Below are 20,822 nucleotides of genomic sequence, written 5' to 3' on the forward strand. Positions count from 1 at the left end.
TTGAAATTCTTTTTGTATTCCAACCACCCTTTATATAGTAAATTGATAATAGCCTAATGGCTGAGGAGTTTTAAACATTTAGACTATCATTTCATTAGCTAATCTATTCTGGTTTTAGTCTTACCCTCAAAGGACATTTTTCAAAGATCCAGTAGAAGTTACATAAAAGTTACTTCAGGGGACTGGAGAGATGGTTTGGAGGTTAAGAGCATTGGCTGCTCTTGAAGAGAACCAAGGTTCCAGCACCCACATAATGGCTAACGACCATCCATAACCCCAGTTCCAGGGGCAGCACCCTCTTCTTATCTCCTCAAGCATTGCATGACATGACTGAACTTACATACATGCAGAAAATACACTCATACACACAAGAAAAATTTAAAAATAATAATAATTAATTCAACTGGATTTAAACAGACCTACATACAGAAGACATGAATAGGAGGTGGAAGTGTTGTACTAGCCCACCCGCTTTGACAACTCACCATCTTCCTCACTCAACATCTCAAATTATCCTCAAACTTTCTTCTTAAGCTTTGGGGAAGGAGGACAGGATAATATAATGCAAAGTCATCTGGAAATGAGATGGGTTCTCCAAAGTAACTTACACTTCTCTAAGGACAGAGTGTGGAGTTGAAACATCTGAGAGAGGATCCAAGTCTCTTCCCACACTTTCCCTCTTAGTCAGCAGCAAGTTATCTGGGCACTGACATGGGAATTCGTCCTCATGTTCTTGAGGAGAAGCCTGAACTTTATCTAAAAGACTAACCACATGTGTATCCAGTCTGCATCCACCCCTAGAATCTTGAAGTAGCCATCACTTATCAGGTCAAAAGGCACAAAATTTAAGACAAAAAATTATCAGTAACACTATTTACTGCTTCCTAACAAGGAATAGCAGATAAAATACACAGAACTTCCCTCTTCCAAAAAGAATGCCACCCTGTTCACCTTCTTCCAAGCTCAGGGATGGACCCAGTCACTTTGTATGATGTCAAGCCCTCACTAGTGAGGTTTCCACAATGGAGAGATGCCCAACAACCTAAAGTCTTCCAGAGAAAGTCTAATGAAAAAAACAGGAACCTTCTCTCTTCATACTGTCCTTCTTGAATGGGGTGATACCTACGGGTGGCAGAGAAGAGGGATGGAGGGATCCTGAGTCCTCAGGGCACTTTGAGATGCTAAATCAACCAACTCCAACCTCACCCTCCGATGAAATTGCACTTGGACCTAGTACCAGGATCTTAATTACCTGAAGACAAAACATTCAGGTACAACTGATAGGGCAGAAGAAATGTCCTATTTGATGTAAGGGCTCTGAGCTAGAAAAAAGTCCCCCACACCCAGTATTCGTCTTCTACATTTCCAAAGTTGTAATGCGGACACACGCAGTTCTATGAAGCGTGTACTTTAGACGGTCGATTATAATGTGGATGGGTAGTGTTTGTAGTTATGTGTCCTCTGTAGTAGAATTTTAACTACTTTAAATGCTTTTCTCCCTCTTTAAGCCACTGAAGAAGCCTTCCCACTTAGCTCTTTCATTTTCATGAGTGGCAATCTTGCTGTCTCTTTCTACCTCATCTATTTCAGCATTATTCTTAACATCTAAATTAGTACAAGGAAAGAGATAAACAAGGTCTTTGCTTTTTAGAGTTAAAATTTTAGTTCAATAGATAAAACAGAAAAAGAGGACTTGAAGAAATGACTTCAGGTCACCATAAACGCTAACAAGAAATTAAAACCAAGGAATATGACAAATTGATTGCTGCAAGGACTTGGGGACGCAGAAGAGAATATTGGGCTATAGGTCAAGAAGACTTCAGCTGATGGGAAAATACCAGCTATGAGAAGAAATAAAAACAGAAAGAAGGCACAGAACCTGCAAAACCTGTGAGCTGGGAGCCAGCCTGATGTAGTGATGCTTCTTCCTTTTCTAACGCAAGTATTTGCTAAGCCCTTGTCATCACTGAACTGTTGGGCCACTTTTCTACACTGACCTGGCTTCCGCAATGGTATACACATTAATATATTCAAGTCTTTCACCATGTTCTCATTTCTTATGAAAGGTAAGAAAAAGAATTTTCTCTATATAACTTTCAAAATCTTTATTGTCAAAAATACGGCAAGATTTGTCTTTTTACTTAACTAAATTACCCAGAGCAGAGTAACTAAAATGCTGTGTCTTTCGTGGACTTCTCCAAAGCCCTGATCACATGCAGGAAACCAGACTCTTCTCAGGAAGTGGTGCTAGACAGGGAGGTGCAGGCTGGCATAAGAGGGAAACACTGGGCTGCGGGGCAGCTCTATGAGAGAGTGTAAGTCTCTGGGTTCACTTTCCAAATGAAAAAGAGGGTGCAGGGGAACCACTTATGTCACTGTTCTCTCTTCAGCCCGTGGAGTTCTTTCAGATTTGGCTTACTGCTAGTCAAGTTTCATTAGAGAAAATTCACATATCTGCCTTCTGCCTTGACTCTCAGATACCAGAGAATGTTTCTATCATACAATATAAAGTAGCTTTTTTTTTTTCCTTTCTGAGGCAAAGTCTCGTGTTGTCCAGGCTGGCCTTGAACTTGCTATGTAGTTGAGATAATCTTGAATTTCTGATCCTTCTGTCTCTACCTCCTGAGTGCTGGGTTTACAGGCATATATCTTATAACCTGATTTAATGGTGTTTATGGATCAAACCCAGAGTCATGCACAGTGGGAAAGAACTGAGCAACAACCGCAGCCCATAAAATGGCGTTTTAAAAAACAATTTCCGAAAAAGAATTTACTAACTATCCAAGTGCAAGGTGTTGCCTTTTTTCTTTGAGCTGGCTATACTGGACAATTCAAGGCTGTCACCTCTTTCACATTTTTTTTTTCTTTCATGTGGCAAATAAGGTTTTCTGTGTAAAGCTGAGAGTGCCACATATTAACTTCAACCCTTCACTTGACAAGAAAATCTGAAAGAAAACTAAGGTTCGATTAAATAGAGACTAATTTTAAGCTAATAAGCTATGTCAGGGGCAAAACACCCTCATTTTTTTCTCCCTTTATTTGTATAGTGGCATCCATCCTGATGTCCAGCTAGAATCCTATTAAAGTGAAACACAATTCTCTTATCAAGAACCTGCCGTGCAGAAAAGTCTTGGCATTTCTGTTGTATGATATCAAAAACAGAACATCTCAAAACATTTCTCCATTAATAAACAGCTTTGCTGTGTTGACAGATGTGGTAAATTTCAAGCAAAAGCAACTAAAAAATTCATTTGTGGATCCCGTTGACTGAAGAAATTGAATCCAATTTCTGATGGGCGACATACGGGCTAAGCTTTGTCATAGAAGAAAACAGCAAATGCGGACCAGCCCTGACATGTAAACATCAGAAATGCACTGCGGTCCAGCCTGTGTTTACACAGCCCAGAGTGGACCACCCACTGATGCTCTGGGTCATGCTACAACCTGGTCTTGCCATCCTCCACTTTCTGAATCAAAGTCTCTTCCACTGTCACCTCTTTTCTCTCCATCAGAGGATCCATATTTAGATCAGTCAATCTCACATTCCAGAGCTTTGAGACCCTTTCTCAGCTGCTTTATACCAGGCTCCTTGTATACACTGTCTATGGTGACAGCCACTGCCTTGCTCCTGACACCCCTGTTGCATGTATGACCCACAAAGCCCTTTCTGGAGGCTCCCACCCTTTCCCAGAATCTTTTTGGCACTTGCAGAGTTCTTTGAGACTCTTCCTGATCAAAAGCCTATGGTAAGTTCCTGCGGTTTGCTGTGTCCAAGATCAGAATGCCTGCCATTCCCACTACCGTGAATAGTATGTGCTCCCTGCAGGCAGGGACTATTTTCCTGGCTTGTTCACAGCTGTAATCCCCATGTTGAATGAATAAGTGAATTTTGGATTCTCAGAACTTTTGTCAATGTGGTATTTCCTTCACTTGGAATTCTAGTTCCTTCATTTCTCACCAAGTCTTTCCTTGTGTCCATTTCCTCAACACGAAGCTCAATTGAAGGCCAAATTTCTCTCCACGTCTTTCAAAATTCAGTTATTCAAGTGGTTCTCTTTTTTAAAAAATCTACTTTATTTTATTTTTAACTGCATTTATGTTTATTTGGTGTGTGTGTGTGTGTGTGTGTGTGTGTGTGTGTGTGTGTGCACGCACGCACATGCCACACCAAGCATGTGGCGATCAGAGGACAACTTAGCAGGGGTCAGTTCTCTCCTTCCATGGTGGCTCCCAGGGATGGATCTCGGGCTTGATGGCAGTTCATTACACACTGAGCCACCTCGCTTGCCCCAGAAGTCCTCTCTTCCTGTATGCTACTTTGAGTTACTTTTCTAAACCACTGTAGTTTAGGAGTTCTATAGTTGTTGAAGCCGTGGCTATGCTTTGCTCATTCTTTCAACTGATCACTTGATAATTATTGAATGTATTGCACCTAGATTTGCCCTAGGCTCTTAGCTATAGCAGTGAACAAAAAGATAAATGTTCCCATTTTTATGGTGCTTATATTCTAGTTTGGAGGAAAAGATAAGACAAAACAAGTAAAATTTATTGGATGTTACATAATTACAAATGCTAAGAAAAAGAGATGATGCAAGGAATGTGAAGAATGAAGTGATTAAGAAAAGCCTCTGAGAAGCTATCTTGAGTAAGAGTCAAGAGAATGAGAACATGTGCACACTCTGCGGTAAGTGCATTTAAAGCAACTGGAGCTGTCAAGGCAGTGGCCCTGAGGCAAGACAGTACCTGGCCAGGACAATAGCTAGAAGAGTGATGCAGGGGCACAGTAGCAGCAGATAGCCAGAGGGATAAATGGAGAACTTTGAAGGTCCCAGGGGGTATGACCCTACTCCGAGTGACATGACTTATTCCAGAGCAATTTGTGTAATTTATGTTCAGTGTTTTAGGGGTGAAAAAAGAGCCATCAAGAGCCACTGAAGTCCTCAAAGCTTGGGGATGTGGCCTTGTAGGGCAACATCTCCCAGCTTCTTGTGGAAACGAGGTATGTGCCTACCCTGAACAGGTCAGGTCAGAGGACAACCACACAGCCTAGTGTGGACAAAGCCTGGCTATGTCAGAATAGAGCTTGTGCCAAAGCAGGGCCAGGCAGGTGGATTCAGGAGTAAACACCATGTAGAGAACACTCTTCTCAATACCTTCTAGACTTTCTATCACATTTGCAGGAGAATCTTTACTGAGAGTATCTTCAGGAAGTCTCAGAGCTAAAGTCACAAGGATCCACCAGCATGTAGGGAGCGCCACAGACTTCAGGGGTGATCAGGCTACTGCTTACTTTTTGGGCTTTCAGAGCCTCTATTTCCCTGTGTGTGAGATCAGAGTCTAGTAAGTGCTGCATAAGGTTGCTACATAAGAGACAGTGAGCTATACATATACAGCCTACGCTTAAGAACTCTAGTCCACCCATGCATGGCGGTGCATGCCTTTAGCCCCAGCACTCAGGAGCCAGAGGCAGGTGGCTCTCTATGAGGTCCGGCCTGGTGTACATAGTGAGTCCAGGCCAGCTGGGGCTACAGGGAGACCCTGTTTCAAAAAGACCAAAAACAAAACAAAACAAAACCTCTAGTCCAGATTCTGGTCTTAGCCCTTTACATAAAAATACATCTACCATAAACTAATCCACTTAATCCTATGAGAAAGGTATACTATTACTATCAGCTAAATAAAATCTGATCCGTTTCCTAAGCCTGCCACAACAAATATTCATGAGCTTGGTGGCTTAAAACAATGAAAAGTTCTCACAATTTTGAGGACAGGGTCCAAAATTGGGGTATTGGGAGGGTCTTACTCCCCAGAAAGTCTCCACAGGCTATTCTTTTCTCACCTTTTCCAGCTTCTTGTAAGTGTTGGCATTCCCTAGGTTGGAGCTGCATCACTCCAATCCCTGTCTCTGTCTTCACATTGTTTTTCTCCTGTGCATCTGTGTGTCAAACTTCCTGCTTTTCTCTTATTAGACCATACATCATTGGCCTGTTTTGAAATTGAGGATGATCTCAAGATCTTCAATTATGGGGCTGAAGAGGTGGCTACATCAGTAGTGTTTGCTGTACAAGCATGAGGACCCCAGCGTTGGAGTTTGAGGATTATTTCTGGAACTTGCCTACCAACAAATTTAGCTGAATTGGTGAGCTCCAGGATCAGTGAGAAACCTGTCTTGAAAAACTAAGGAAAAGAGTAACTGAGGAAGAAACCTGACACTGACCTCTGGCCTGCACACACACAATGCACACATGTGCATGTGCACAAACACACACGCAAAACACACACACGCGCACACACACACACACACACACACACACAGATTAGTTACAACTTCAATGACCCTGTTTCCAAATAAGGTTGCATTCCTGGGCACTATTATGACCATTATAGCTGTCAGATAAGGAAATCGAGACACAGAGTGATTAAATAATTTTCCCAAAGTTACACTGACATAAATATTAGACTGCAGATGAAACATAGACCTTCTGGTTCCAGGGCCCTGGCTTTTAGCCACCCTACACAGTCCTTGGGACATCCTGCCAGACATGGTAGCAAACTCCATCATTTGGAAATGAAAGTGAGTAGCACTGAGGAACTGGATGGAGGCATTGTCTAGACTGTTCTTACCGATGAAACCACCAGTGATATGCTCTTTACAACAGTAGACTGTTTGATTCCAGACAATGAGAAGCTAAGAGTTCAGTGGCAGACGTAGACTGTGATTCTCAGGAAGATTGGGGACTTGCCCGATCATACATTTTATAAAAGGCAGAGCAAGGATTTAATCTAAGACTTTCAACTCCACTCCAATTATCCTGTGTTAAGAGATGTGTAGAAATACTCATCTCTCCTGGTTGGAGAGATGGCTCAGCAGTTAAGAGCACTGGCTGCTTTTGTGGAGGACCGGAGTTTGGTTCCCAGCACCCACATGGCAGTTAACAACCATCTGTAACTTCAGTGCTAGGAGAATCCAACTCGTCTGACCTCCACAGCATTGCATGACACAGGTGCACTTACATACATCCAGGCAATACACTCATAAAATGAAAGTAATAAAATACTTTTTTAAAAAAAGAAATACTCTGGCTGGACATGGTGGCTTGTGCCTTTAAACCTAGCACTTGGGAGGCAGAGACAGGAGGATCCTTGTGAGTTCAAGGCCAGCCTGGTCTACATAGTGAGTTCCAGGATAGCTAGGGCTACAGGGAGACCCTGTCTCAAAATGACCAGAAAAAAAAAAAGAGAGAGAGAGAAATATTGAGCTTCATTTCTTTTTAGTTTTCATGTTTTATTCAAATAGATCTTATTCTTATTAAAAGAGACCTTAGTCTATTTTACGTCCCTCACATTCCTCTGAATAATCAAGGCACAGTCAAATTCAAGCAGTTTAACTTAGTGGGTAGCTTCCTGCCTACTTTTACTTTAAATGGGGACAGTACAAATATCAATAAAAACATAAAAGCTGAAAATGCATTTCAGGAGCTTAATAATGATCAGTCAATTGAAGGGTAAAAGTTAAAATGGGGAGGGAAAGTAAAATGAGAAAGAGCTGGAACACACAAGAGATAAAGACGGAATAAGAAGGAAGGGCAGGGCTGGGGTGAGAAGAGAAAAGAGATATAGGTAACTGAGCAAATAATCCACGTGCTGTTCCACTTGTGTAGGGGGGGGGTGTTAGAGCCTACTGATTTCTTAACCCACAGACCTTAAAGTTGCTATTGGCTTATGTTTACAATCTTTTATTTTCACTCTGAAATTTTGATCAGCTGACTATTCTCCATTCACAAGTTTTTAGCAAGAAAAGGTATATTTCTCTTCACTGAGTCTGGCTGATGCTACATGGACTCCGAGGTTTACTCTGGCTGGGGAACCCATCTAGGCACATCCAGGCAGTGGTGATGGGGTCAGGTGCAGAACAAGCTCTTACTGAAAATCAGACTGTCAGCCCTAGGCTGCCCACTCGGTTCTTGTGTGGTACGCTCTTCTCAGACTTTGCACTTGATTGTGCCTGACTCTAAAAATGTTAATGACTGCCAAAATCAAATGCCAGCAGAAGCTCTGTGTGTGGGAAGGAAGCAAAGGAGCTCCCTTTTCTTACTCATTCCCTTTCTTCCTCCCACCACCCCATCCATCTCTTCACCAACACCCCTTCTGGCTTATCCTGAATCGTTTGCCCATAGATTCCACTGAACATAAAAGGCCTTTGTGATTAGCACGGAATCCTATGTTTAAGAGTAAGGTTGGCAGAGAGTTAAGACTGTTTCCGGCAAAGTGATGTCACTAAGCCTGCAGACAGGAATTCCCTGTGTCCTAGCCAAAAGCCATTACAATCTGATGTATTGATGCCTCTGCACATTGCTTGGACTAAATGGATCTTCTTCCACATCTGAAATCAAACAATCGTGCCCTGAGGACTCTCCTCTTTCTCACAGGCAACTGCATTTGTCAACAAGCTGTGGTTATTTGCAGACACTGAGAAAGACTGGGAGAGTGAGTCTGCAGTGGCCACATCAGTTGTCGGGGTAAGGGTGGAATTAGCATGAACTGACTCTGGCTATGTGGCTTATAGGCTCTTGTAGATCTCACTGGGGTAAACTCCCTCATTTCTTTTTAAATTTTTTTATCTGTTTATTTTTAGCTTATGTGTATGAGTGCTATGCCTGCATGTGTGTAAGGGCACTTAATGTGTGCATGCCTGCCAAAGCCAGAAGAGGGTGTCAGATCACCTGGAATTGGGGCTACAGAAGATTGTGAGCTAGCAAGTAGGTGCTGGGAATCAAACCTGGGACCTCTGCAAGAGCAGCCAGTGCTCCTAACTGATGAGCCGTCCCTCCAGCACCGGTTCTTCCGTTTTTATCTCTCTCTTTTTTGTAGCCATGATGTACAAACTTTAAAACTACATAAAAATATTAATAGAAATTGTAGAAAAATACTATGAACAAAATTAGGCTGATGAACCAGGGAAAACGATTTTAACACGATTAAGTAGTTGATTTTCCTAATATATGAGTCATTAAAATCATTAAGAACATTATGAACCCAGCTAATAGAAAAGTGGAAACAGGATATGAGTAGCAATTTAAAAAAAAAAAGAATACATATTCTCAACATTTGAGATATATTCAAATTGCTCTTAATTAAAAGAAATGTAAATTTAAAATGAGATCCCTTTCATCAGAATAGAATTTTTTCACATTTTTTATAACTATCAACTTTTTTAAATGGTCCCAGAGTTTAAAATACTGACAATATTAAATGTTGATCAGATATTTAAAAAAAAAACTGGAACTCATATATATCACTTCTGTGTATACAAACTGACATGGCACAGGCATCTTGGATCTATGTCTGCAGTTTGTTATGAAGTTAAACATATTTGGCCCTCCATACCTCTGGGCTCTGTATCTGCATATTCAACCAGCTGAAGACCACAAGTATTTGAAAAAAGAACTGCATCTGTACTAATATGCACAGATTTTCTCCGTGTCATTATTTCCTAAACAATGCAGTATAATAACTCTTGACCCAACACTTACTTTGCCTCAGATATTGTCATTAATGCAGGGAGGTTGGAAAGGCGCAGAAGAATGTGTGCCACTTGTATCCACAGAACTATCTATGAATTTTGGTATCCCCAGTGTTTCCTGCACCAATCCCCCAAGGATACTGACAGCTACATGCATTACCCTATGAAAAGGCAATCATACTCATAGGTATTTTCCCCCAAATGTAAACATGTATACATCCACACAAAAACCTGTATGTAAATATTTCTAACAATTTATTCATAACCTTCCCCGCCCCCCAAATAATCTAAATGTTCATCAACTGGTGACTACATAAATCATGCCACAATTACACATGGGATTCTTCTCAGCAGGACAAAAAGAATAAATACACCATGATAAATGTGACATGGATGTAGTTCAAAAGCACTGTGCTAAGTGAAAGAAACCAGACCCAAAAGGCCGCATGCTGAACGATTTCATTCCATCCTGGAAAAAGCAGAATTAAAGGCAGAAACTGTACAAAGGTTTAAGGAGGGGGCAGAGAATTATCTACAAAGAGCCACAATGGAACTTTTGGAGACAGTAAAATACTCAATCTTAACTGCAGTGATGGTTAGATGACTACATATATTTCTCAAAATTCATACAACTGCCTATAAAAGGAATGAATTTTCATATAAATTCAATAAAGAAATGACAGAAACCGAGCCGAGTGGTGTAATTCCAGCACTCAGCAGCAGAAGCAAGAAGACTGCAGCAGGTCTGAGGCCAGCCTGGGCTACATAGTAACTTCCAGATCAACCAGGGCTACAGAGTGAGATCTTAGTACATAAAAGCAAAAACAGAAAAGAATCATATTGACAAGGCTGTGTGTAAACAGACACTTCTTATATATTAGAGGAGCAATTTAGTAATATCTATCAAAGAAGTTTAGTTTTAGAAACTTAACCTACTTATACACTCCTGGGGATAGCAAAAGGTGTGTGAATGGGGATGTTCAGGTATGAAAATACCTAAAGGCCTATCAGTTGTAGTCTGGATATATAAATTCTATTATAGATATAATATGTAAAACTATGCAACCATGAACAGACTGAGCTAGATCTATGAAGGCCAGCATAAGCTATCTTTGAAATATTTCATTATATGAAAAATAGTGGAACAATATACGCACTGTTTCTACAGGGCAAAATATAGATATCTCTGGAAAAATACACAGCACCAGCACCAGTAACAGTAGTAGCTCTGGAGAAATGGGCCTGGAGTTGTAAATGGGAATGTGTGCTGAGGTCCCCAAGAACATCCCAGGTATGAAGATTTGGCATGTGGTCAAATATCAATAAAAGGAAATAAAACAAAATGTACAGAGAAAAGACAGACTGAGGGGTTAGAGAGATGGCTCAGTGCTTAAGAGCACTGGCTGCTTTTGCAGTGGACCTGGGTTCAGTTCCCAGCACCCACATGGCAGCTAACAACCATCCATAACTCCGGTTCCAGGGGAATCTTCTGACTTCTGACACCCTCTTCTGACTTCCACAGGCATTGCACAACACAGGTACACTCACATATGTGCAGATAGAACACTCATACACATAAAATAAAAATAATTTTTTAGAAGGACATACAAACCAGCACAAGGCTCCAAGGGTCCTCCCAGTGGTGTCACACAGGATATATTAATTTCCCCAACAATGAGCTGTGACAATGCATATTTAGGACACAAGGATGACTTTATCCCTCTCATATTTACATATTCCTTCTTTCTTTAGGCTATATTAACTAGGACATTAATTTCTTAGTCATATTCTGGATTGACTTGGATAAAGTTCTTAAACTATAAGACTGAACATTCTTTTTCTTAAGTATGGGAAATTTTGGTAGAAGACGGGGCTTTCACTCAAGACCAGTAGCAAAGATACCCTCTATCTAGCATGTGCCAGGCTCCGATCAGAAAAGCAGGTGCCCAGAACAAACTACGCTGCCTGAACATACAACCTATGTACAGCAAGTCCTCCCTGTCCACCCTGACAATGGTGGTAATCCTTTAGAAATCCAAGTTCCTAGACAGCAGTGAAGGGCAATCAGCAAGTTGGCCCCTCTGAAGATGGCAGCCTCAGGCCTGTCAGCTCCTTTTTTCACAGGGCAATGCTTGTGACCCTCCTCATTCCCCGTCTCCACTCCTTTACCTTCCTAATTTTCCTCTCTTCTTCTCCCTTCTCTTCTCTCCCTCCTTATTTACCTAAGCAATTTAAAACTCAATAGAAGTTTCTGAAAAAATCCAAAGGCTTTGAGATGAAGAGGAAAATTTCAGAGGGTTGACAGTTTGAGTAAAGTGGTAATAGATCTGGAAGCAAGGAAGGTAGGCAATGGGTAAATGGAAGTTGTGCTTTAGTGGTCTAGTGTAGACTTTGCTGACTGCCCACTGTGGTGCCCCACATAAGCCACCGGCAAATCCAATTAATCCAAGCAGCTTCTTCTGATTCCCACTCATTCAAGTTTCCAGATCAAGGCTGTTCAGCCTACAATTTGAGGCAGAATTGCCAGATCTTATTTTGCTTGGATTCAAAGCTTTAATAATGCAGAAAACTCATACTGTCCTCCAGGCACCCTTGGTGTTATTTATCAGAATAAGGAGGAATGGTCCTCTTGGTCAAGCTTTCAGATTTTCATGGTAACTTCATCATGGATCTTCATATTAAGCAGCTAGCTCTCTCTTCGCTCTTTAACCAGAGAACCTGCTCTTTAGGAAGGTGAGAGCTCAATCTTTAAATTGATAGGATCAACTTTCTGTCAAGAACATGATGAGTACAACTGATAACTCAGAGGAACAAGATAAAGTGTCCTTAGATTTTTTTTTATAAGCATATTTTCTGTACCTATTTGGTCCAGAGGAAGGCAAGAGGAGATAGGGAAGTCCCTGAACCTCAGAGACAGGGGTGTCCTCTGTTGTTGGTAGTGTTTTTGTTTGGTTGGTTGGTTGGTTGGTTGGCATGTATGTGTGTGTGTGTGTGTGTGTGTGTGTGTGTGTGTGTGTGTGTATTGGTAGTGTTTTTGTTTGGTTGGTTGGTTGGTTGGCGTGTATGTGTGTGTGTGTGTGTTTTAGTTGATTTGTTTTGTTTTTTGAGACAGGGTCTCTGGCCCAGGCTGGCCTTGAAGCCCCTATGTAGCTGAGTATGACTTGAACTTCTAATCATCCTACCTCTACCTCCCTTTCTGGGATTATAGGTGTTCACTACCACACCCAGTTTAGGCAGTACTGGTGCCTGAATCCAGGAAATGCTAGGCAAGCACTCTACCACTGAGCTATGTCCCCAGTTCATAGGAGTGTCCTCTTAAAGCAATACTAAAAAAAACCCACTAAACACCAAGAAAATGTGTATTCAGTCTTATGATTTAATTTTAACAAACAGCGTATGACTGAGAAAGTACTGCCCTACTCAATACTATAACCTAAATAAAGAATTTGTGAACCTGATGAGGATGGGGTCATCTGTCTGGAATTAAAAAGCAATGAAAAAGACTCAGTGCCTCCCCAGCATGGCCTGGGGGAGGAGGTGCCTTGGTATGTGACCTATGCCATTTCCCTGAACATTCTCTTTCCACAGTGATAAAGAATGGTCCTCAAAGACAGACTAACTCCTCATTATCTTACTTCATGTTCACCAAGCTATCTTGCTGGAACAAATTTAGAAAATGAGTTGACCATTGTTACTAAATGGGCACTATGTCTTATATTCCCATTTTTGCATGCTGATTTAACTGAATTCTCATTGTTTTGTTCCATGAAGTCAAGTAAATTGTTCCTATAAAATCTGGAGACTAGGCAAGAGGCAACAGGAGGAGCACAGGAGCTACAGGGACACGCAATCAGCGCACTTCTTGCTCACACCTAGGCTGCCTGTGCTCTCATTCACTCATGCTGACAGAAATAGGAAGGGTGCAGCCAGACAGGAAGTCAACCTGGGAGGGCCAGCACAGCCAGGAGTGTTGCAATAATGTTCTCAGTGGAAAGAAATGTGTCTCCTTAGCAAAAGCTCAAGACACCACACTGAGGGAAGCACAGGTTCTGATACCAGGAAATGAGTGCTACAAGAGTTGGAATTCTTTATAGAAACTCCTAAAAGATTAGAGACTCTGAGGAACACATGAGTTGAAGAGGACAATTTTAGTATACCTTCTGGGAAAATCTCTGTTACCCAGAACTGACCTTTAGGATGACAATTGGTAGAGCCATCCTTAGGGACAAGACAGCGAGTCAAGACAATACTTAGCTCTCAAAGACAGCATTGGACCCACCCTCCACCCATTCTCTCAGGGAGGACCACTTCCTTCAGAGCTTCAGGTGCTGGTTTTCCACTTCTCTCCCCTTCAGTTCTTTCCAGCATCTGGCACTGAGATGATCCTTGCACCAGTGCTTATAACCGGACTTCCTCTAACTATTGGGGCTTTCCCCCCCCCTTCATACTATATACATTCCTAAACTCCACCTCCCCACAAATCATTAGACCCATTCACTGTATCTGGCTTCTGCCCCACTATTGCACCGAAGTTGCTTATACAAATATCACCAACTATGTCTTGTTGCTAAACCCAGTGGGCACAACTGTTCATTTCCTATACAATTTGACTTCTTATTACTTAAACTCTCTTCTTTCTTGTTTCCCCTGACACAGGACTCTTCTAGTAAGTCTCCTATTTCTCTGGTTCCTGGTTTGCTGGTTCTTTGCTCTATACATGTTAATGGCTGTCCCACAACCATTCCCTCTTGGGACCTTGGTTCATCTCATTTTATATGAATGTACCAGACTGAGTGGTGATGACCTCCCAGTTTCTATTGATAATGTCCTGATCTTGATAATGACAACTCCCTAGTCTCAATGGTCATGATTCCCTGAACTGCACCTCTAGCGCATGCCTTTTTCCTGAGCATCAGATTCATAATGCTAGTCACTCAATAGTCATATCCTGTTCAGTGTTCTACAGACAACTCACGCTGTCTAAATGTAAACTTTCTTCCCTATAAATCAATCTGTCTTCACAATCTGTTCATTAAAAGCTATCACCCACCCCTACATCTTCTCCTTCAAAACTCCAATTTGGTGTTTGTTTGTTTTTTTTTATTTTTACCCACTAAGTGTTTGGGTTTTGGGGGGGTTTTTCTGTTTTTGTTTTTTGGGTTCTTTTTTTTTTTTTTGGTCTTTTTTGAGACAGGGTCTCCTTGTAGCCCCAGCTGTCCTAGAACTCACTATGTAGACCAGGCTGGCCTCGAACTCACAAAGATCTGCCTGCCTCTGCCTCCCAAGTGCTGGGATTAAAGGTGTGCGCCACCACACCCGGCCCACTAAATGTTTTTAAAATCTATTCATTCCTCTTTCTTTTCTGGACACCCACAGTGGCTCCTGTAGGGACCTTCTGCTTCTGTGCTCTTCCCTTTCCCACCCATCCTCTCCTTTGAAGCCAGCATGGTCATCCAAAAAATGCAAAGCTTATTATGCAGTCTTGAAGATGCTCTTCAAAATAAAACCAGACTCTTAATAACACATAAGACTGTGCTGACCATCCAGCTACAGAATCCAAGCGCACTTAACAGTTCGCTCTTGCCATATAAGTTAAAAAAAGAAAAAAAAATCTGATTCCATCTAATGAGGAAATTGAACAGGATAATCACTTTATATACAATATTTCCAGAAAGTCTTCCTGGAAGACTCTTACCCTTCTTTAATGGATTGATTTCTTTCATTTGCAGGCCTATCCGAGCACCCCTCCCATAATGCTGCAGTAACCTTTGGCCCATGTCAATCTCTCCTTGAGGCTGAGAACCTTGAGAACTACTGACCTCTCTCTCTGCCCAGCAAAGGGTTTAGCCTCGGCAATGCTCCATTGTCATTTGGAGAAATGAATGGATGAGTTGGTTTGTATTTTTAGTACGCATTATTTTCCACAGAAAGTAAGGGGGGTTTATTTGACTTATCTCCGTGTGTTTTAACTTCTCAACTCCATGGCTCTGTTTTTAGTGAGCTGCCGGGCAACCTTAACATTAGTTTGCATGTTTGTAGGAAGCAAGGGGACAGATGTTTGGCCAGTAAATCTCAAATCTGGATCCCAAAGCTTAGTCATGCACTCTACTGGATATTTTTTCAACGAATTACCAACAATAATAGATTCAAATGCCATGTTTATAATAGAAGGAACTACACCCTTAGCTGGTCATTCCTTAGCAAACATTGCTAACTCTGCCTTGTTTCTGAAAATCATTCATCTGAAGACAGTATGATTAGGTAGCAATGCATCACCTTACTTATGACTATGTAATGATTCTGTGAGACAAAATCTCAACCCTGAGCGAGTTACTCCGTCTTTTTTTTTGTTTTTTGAGACAGTCTCACTATGTAGTTCTCACTGGCCTGGAACTCACTATGCAGACCAAGCTGGCCTCGAATTCGCAGAGATCTTCCTGCCTCTACCTCCTGGATGCTGAGACTAAAGGCATGTGCCACTACACCTGACCCTCTGCAGCCTCCCTTAACACCACTACCTTTCCTTCAATCTTTGTCACCTTCAGCCCTCACATTTCAATGCCACAATTTATTTGCTCAGTCTGACACTGGGATCTCTCATGCTCTTTACTTAACTGATTTCTATTCATCCCCCAGATTCCAGCTGAAAATTGTATCCTCAAGCATGCTTTAGATACCCTTCCTTAAACCCCACACTAAGTGCCCCTCACAGCCCTTAAGGGTATTTTAATCACTTATTATATGTGTAAATCTTTTGTTAAACCAGTCTCAGTTCTGCTGAGCATAGATTCATGAGAAAATTTGATGAAGCAGCAGCTCTGGTGTCCCACTCAAACTGATGAAATTGGAATCCAGGGACTGAGGTCTGGGCTTTGGCATTTTTCAATGACTCTCTGGTAGCTCTAACATGCAGTCACAATTGGGAACCACTGTTAGGAGGGCAATAACCATGCCTGCTGGGCTGGGGATGTAGGTCAGTAGTGAAGCACTTGCCTAACATGTATGAGGCCCTGAGTTTGGTTTATCCTGCTTCATCCTTAGTCCAAGCACACAGCAGAACTACTCAGAGTCATTGTGGTCACACTGGTGATATTATAGTTGACATGATTATTATTAAGACCATTAAGTCTAATGACTTCCTTTCCACATTTTTGATCTCTGTGATTCTTTACCACAAAACTCCAAGTAAATAAACAAAACTGTAGCTACAAAATCACTTCTATTTTCCTATCAACATAGGACTTCAAGCTATGGATTGACTAGAACCATCTAGACACAGTGTTTTCGTAACAAGCCACAATTCCAAGATGATTCAAAATATAGCGTATTTAAAAATCTGATTTATAGCATATAAAATTCCTCTTTATGTGGCTATATATGAGTCATTTTAAGTGCCTCAGTGGTGATATTCTAATTATGAAAGAACAGGACCTGACTGGATGGCCACTGCTTCAACATTTTGATTCCACTCTCTTTGTTAGCTTTTCCTCCTGTCACATTAACTCTCTTGCCAAATATATGCAAGCCACACTCTCCAGTCTGGTTCAATGGTCAGGACTGAAGAATTTTCTGCTTATAGTTTTCTTGTTCAGACCTGTGTCAAAGGGCAAGCCCAGGGAAACTCTACCTTTAGAAACCCTTCTACAGAGTTGATTAGTTTGTTTAAACTGTGTGTGTGTGTGTGTGTGTGCGTGCGTGCGTGCGTGCGTGCGTGTGTGTGTGTGTGTGTGTGTGTGTGTGTGTGTGTGCGAAGAAGACAGATGAGGGCACTGGATCCCTGGAGCTGGAGTTGCAGGCAGTTGTGAGCTACCCAGTGTGGGTGTAGGAACCAAAATCAGGTCCTCTAGCAGAGTAGCAAGCACTGAGCCATCTCTCTGTCCTAAGACAAGGTTTTTAAACCCAATTCTCAACCATTAACCTTCATCAGGAGCATCTAGAAGATGTGTTAAAGCACAGAGCACTGGACTCCTCAGAATTTCTGATTCAGTAAGTCTGAGGTGAAGCCAGAGAATCTGCTTTTCTAACAAGTTATCAAGTGATGATGGTGATGCTGGTTTAGGGACCACACTTTGAAAACTATTTTAATTGATCACAATTATAGCTTACAGTACCCCTAGTTAATACTCATATACATTATGTATTGTCTCTCTACATATATGAAGAAATATTATCTATAAAGAAAGATCTCCATGCATCTAGACAGAAATAGATATATAGAGATTAGAGAGACAGAAAGAAGGGCTAGAAAGAAGGGGGCAATTGGGAGGCCTTTTAGGGGTTCAGTGGGTAAAGACTACTGAATTTATTCTTTACATTTTAAAGCACAACCATAGGTCTTCCCCTGCGGTTTCAAAGAGATTTTCTCTGCACTATTTTTGTAAGCAACCCAACATCTTCCACCCAAACTTCTCCTTTTAGAAGAAGAGATTGCGAGGGGATGTAAGGACAGCGTGCCTCTACTTAGTTCCTTATTAGGCAATTTCCTCTGTCATCGCTAGCCTAGTTTTAAAGGCAACCCTGTTTCCCTTCCCTGAAGCCAGCCAGCTTACTGAAATCACTTTAAGGATTGTCTCACAGGGGGTGGGAGAAGGGTTAAAGTGGCAGATGGGGAACTGCAAGGCGCTCTTCAGAGAAACCAGCTTCAACATCACTTTAGGAAGTTTCACCTGTGATTGGGAGGGAGATGCGGGCCGGGGATGGGGGTAAGGATTTCCAAGGCATTCAATAAAGCATGTGAGCCCATGCTGGCACGATGCTGGTCTAGCCAGCAAGGCACTAGAGCTAAAATAAACAGCTGCAGGGAACACGGCATTTCAGCCTTGGAGCTCCTCCTTACACCAGTGATGCACTGAGGCGTCTCACACAACACACACATTCACTCTGCAAGTAAGTCACTAGGACAGTCAAAAGCTCCCTGTGCTGCCTCATGTGAACCTATGGGGCATTCTTAAGGGACCAACCATCCCAGTTTTCCCAGGACTGTAATGGTTGTAATACTACAAGTCCCACATTCCATCAAACTTCCCTAGAAGACACAGGCTTCTCAGTCACTCTCTGTACACCCCAGCCAGCCTCACTTCTGAACTTTTCTCGGCCTCACAGGTACCTTCTCTGTGTTCTTTCCTGTTGAGCTCTGGCACTGAGTCTTTCCTGCCCTGAACTCAGCTGCTGCCTGGCTTCACTGTCATAGTGAGATTTTCCATTGTTGTACTTTTCAAATATCCCACAAATGGCAGTTATCTTTCCAAGTTGAAAGAATCCTTAGCATCTACTCACTACAGCTGTTCCCAGCACTAAGTGCACCAAAGAATCACTGGGATTTTTCCAGTCCCCACCCCAGAACAATCATATCAGATTCTCAGAGTAGGGCCCAGGAACTGGTGATTTTACCACACCTAGGGGATTTTAATAAATGCATCAGGCTGCACACCTAGGACCTAGTCCAATTCCTGCCAAGTGACCAATATGTAGCTACAGAATACCTGAGAGCTAAGTTTTAACCTCTGCAGTAAGTTTCTCCACCAATGGGACACAGAGCATTTCAATATTGTCCTGGACAATCCTGACATCTGTAACTGTCAGGAAGCTCTTATCTTGATGACCCAAGTTCAGTTTCATCCTAACTTCTAAGCACTGATCCAGCTCTAAGCTATGAAACAACTTACAACGTGTTCATTCTTTTATTATTTTTTTCAAATCTTCAAAGGTGGTCAGTATATAAGCCTCAAGTTTCCTGTCTTCCAGACCAAATTAAACAAGAACAAAAACCCAGTTCCATTAACTAGTCTTCACACATCATGATTTTCAGGTTATATGCACCTTACTATACTCTGGTAGGTGATCTCTAGCTTGTTAACATTCCTCTCAAAACATGGTACTCAGAGCTGAAGAGAATGCAGATGCAGTGGAGTTGGTAGATCCCATTATCTAGAGACTAAACTTAGTTACTGCATATACTCACAGTGGGAGTTATGACCCAGTAAAGCCTATAGATCTTTTCCCCATGAACTATCTTCGATCAGGATCCTCACCATGTGAACCCATTTAAATGTCAGCACATCTTTTCAGCCCGTCTTTTCAACCTGATGATTCCCTATGTAATACACTAAACACTTGCAATGTGACTGGAGCTCTCTTTTCTAGGTGGTAATGGGTCTTCCATATTTATTTCCATATTTTGCCAAGTATCAACCTCAAAGAGAGATTCCAAAATCTTTCTTCTTCCATCTTTATGATTTAGATCACAAATTCCTAGCAATTTAAAAAGTTCCTTACATTTGTTTAGAAAAGTCAAGGACTCTGGCCTGTGAGATGGTTCAACTGGTGAAAGCGCTTGTCCTGAAAGCCTGGCAACCTGAGTTCAGTCCCTGCAACTCACGGTGGAAGGTGAGAACAAAGTCTGGAAAGTTGCCCTCTGACCTCCACATGTGCACCACACTCATACTCAGCCACAGTTACACATGCTCACTTCGTTCTGATTGAAATGCATCTGGTTCCAGTTCCTTTTCATCCTTCATTATCATCGCACGTTCCTCTTCCTCTTCATGTTCTTGCACTGAACCCTGACCAAAACAACTTGTGATCTTCAGCATTTTCCCTGCAGGTCTCCTCTTCAGCAGATATTTAGACAAGTGCTGCTCTGTGGGAAGCAGTCCTTCTAGCCTTTCAACATTCTTCTCACTAGCGTGCTATCGCCTTTCCTACTGCACAAATCCTTAAGGGAAACTTTTCATCTTAAAAATGTCACAGTTGCTGCTACAGTGTGGATGTGGTTGGTCCATCACAGTCGTTCCTTCATGTGATGGGACTGTGGTAATGTAGGAGCTGCCTGAACCTTTAATAGGCGAGGACCACTGGGAGATCTTACGTCCCTGGGGATCCTGCCCTGAGGAGGGATTAGAGTAGTTCTCATGTGACCCCTTGGTAGTTCTTATTCTAGGATTTTTATAAAAAGTCTGAGACTGCCCACCCCTCCCCGCGACTCTGGTTTTTCTGCATGGGAACACAATTGCTTGCTCCTGTATGTTCCTGCCAAGGCCATTGGCCTTGATGCAACACATGTGAAAGGATCCTCATTAGAACTGAGCTGATGTGGGTGTCATCCCCCTGAGTTTCCAAAGCTAAATAAAACCTTGTTATTTCTTTATTTTGTGGCTGAGGGGGACTGAAATAGTCTTGGGTAGCCCAGACTGCTCTTGAACTTACAGTAGTAGCTGAGGATGACCTTGAACTTATGGTCCTCCTGCTTCCACCTCCTAAGGGCTGGGGTTACACGTGTGTGCCACCATATCTGGTTTTA

The 20,822-nt window shown here is 42.0% G+C and overlaps 1 protein-coding gene across 1 annotated transcript in view; it reads right to left on the reverse strand.

Annotated features, from left to right (window-relative positions):
- Positions 1–20,822, reverse strand: part of Entpd1 (ectonucleoside triphosphate diphosphohydrolase 1) — a 97,320-nt gene that overhangs the window by 42,814 nt on the left and 33,684 nt on the right. The gene's annotated exons all lie outside the window — the stretch shown is intronic.

Source organism: Nannospalax galili, unplaced genomic scaffold, assembly GCF_000622305.1.
Source record: "Nannospalax galili isolate Female #2095 unplaced genomic scaffold, S.galili_v1.0 scaffold875, whole genome shotgun sequence".
NCBI lineage: Eukaryota > Metazoa > Chordata > Mammalia > Rodentia > Spalacidae > Nannospalax > Nannospalax galili.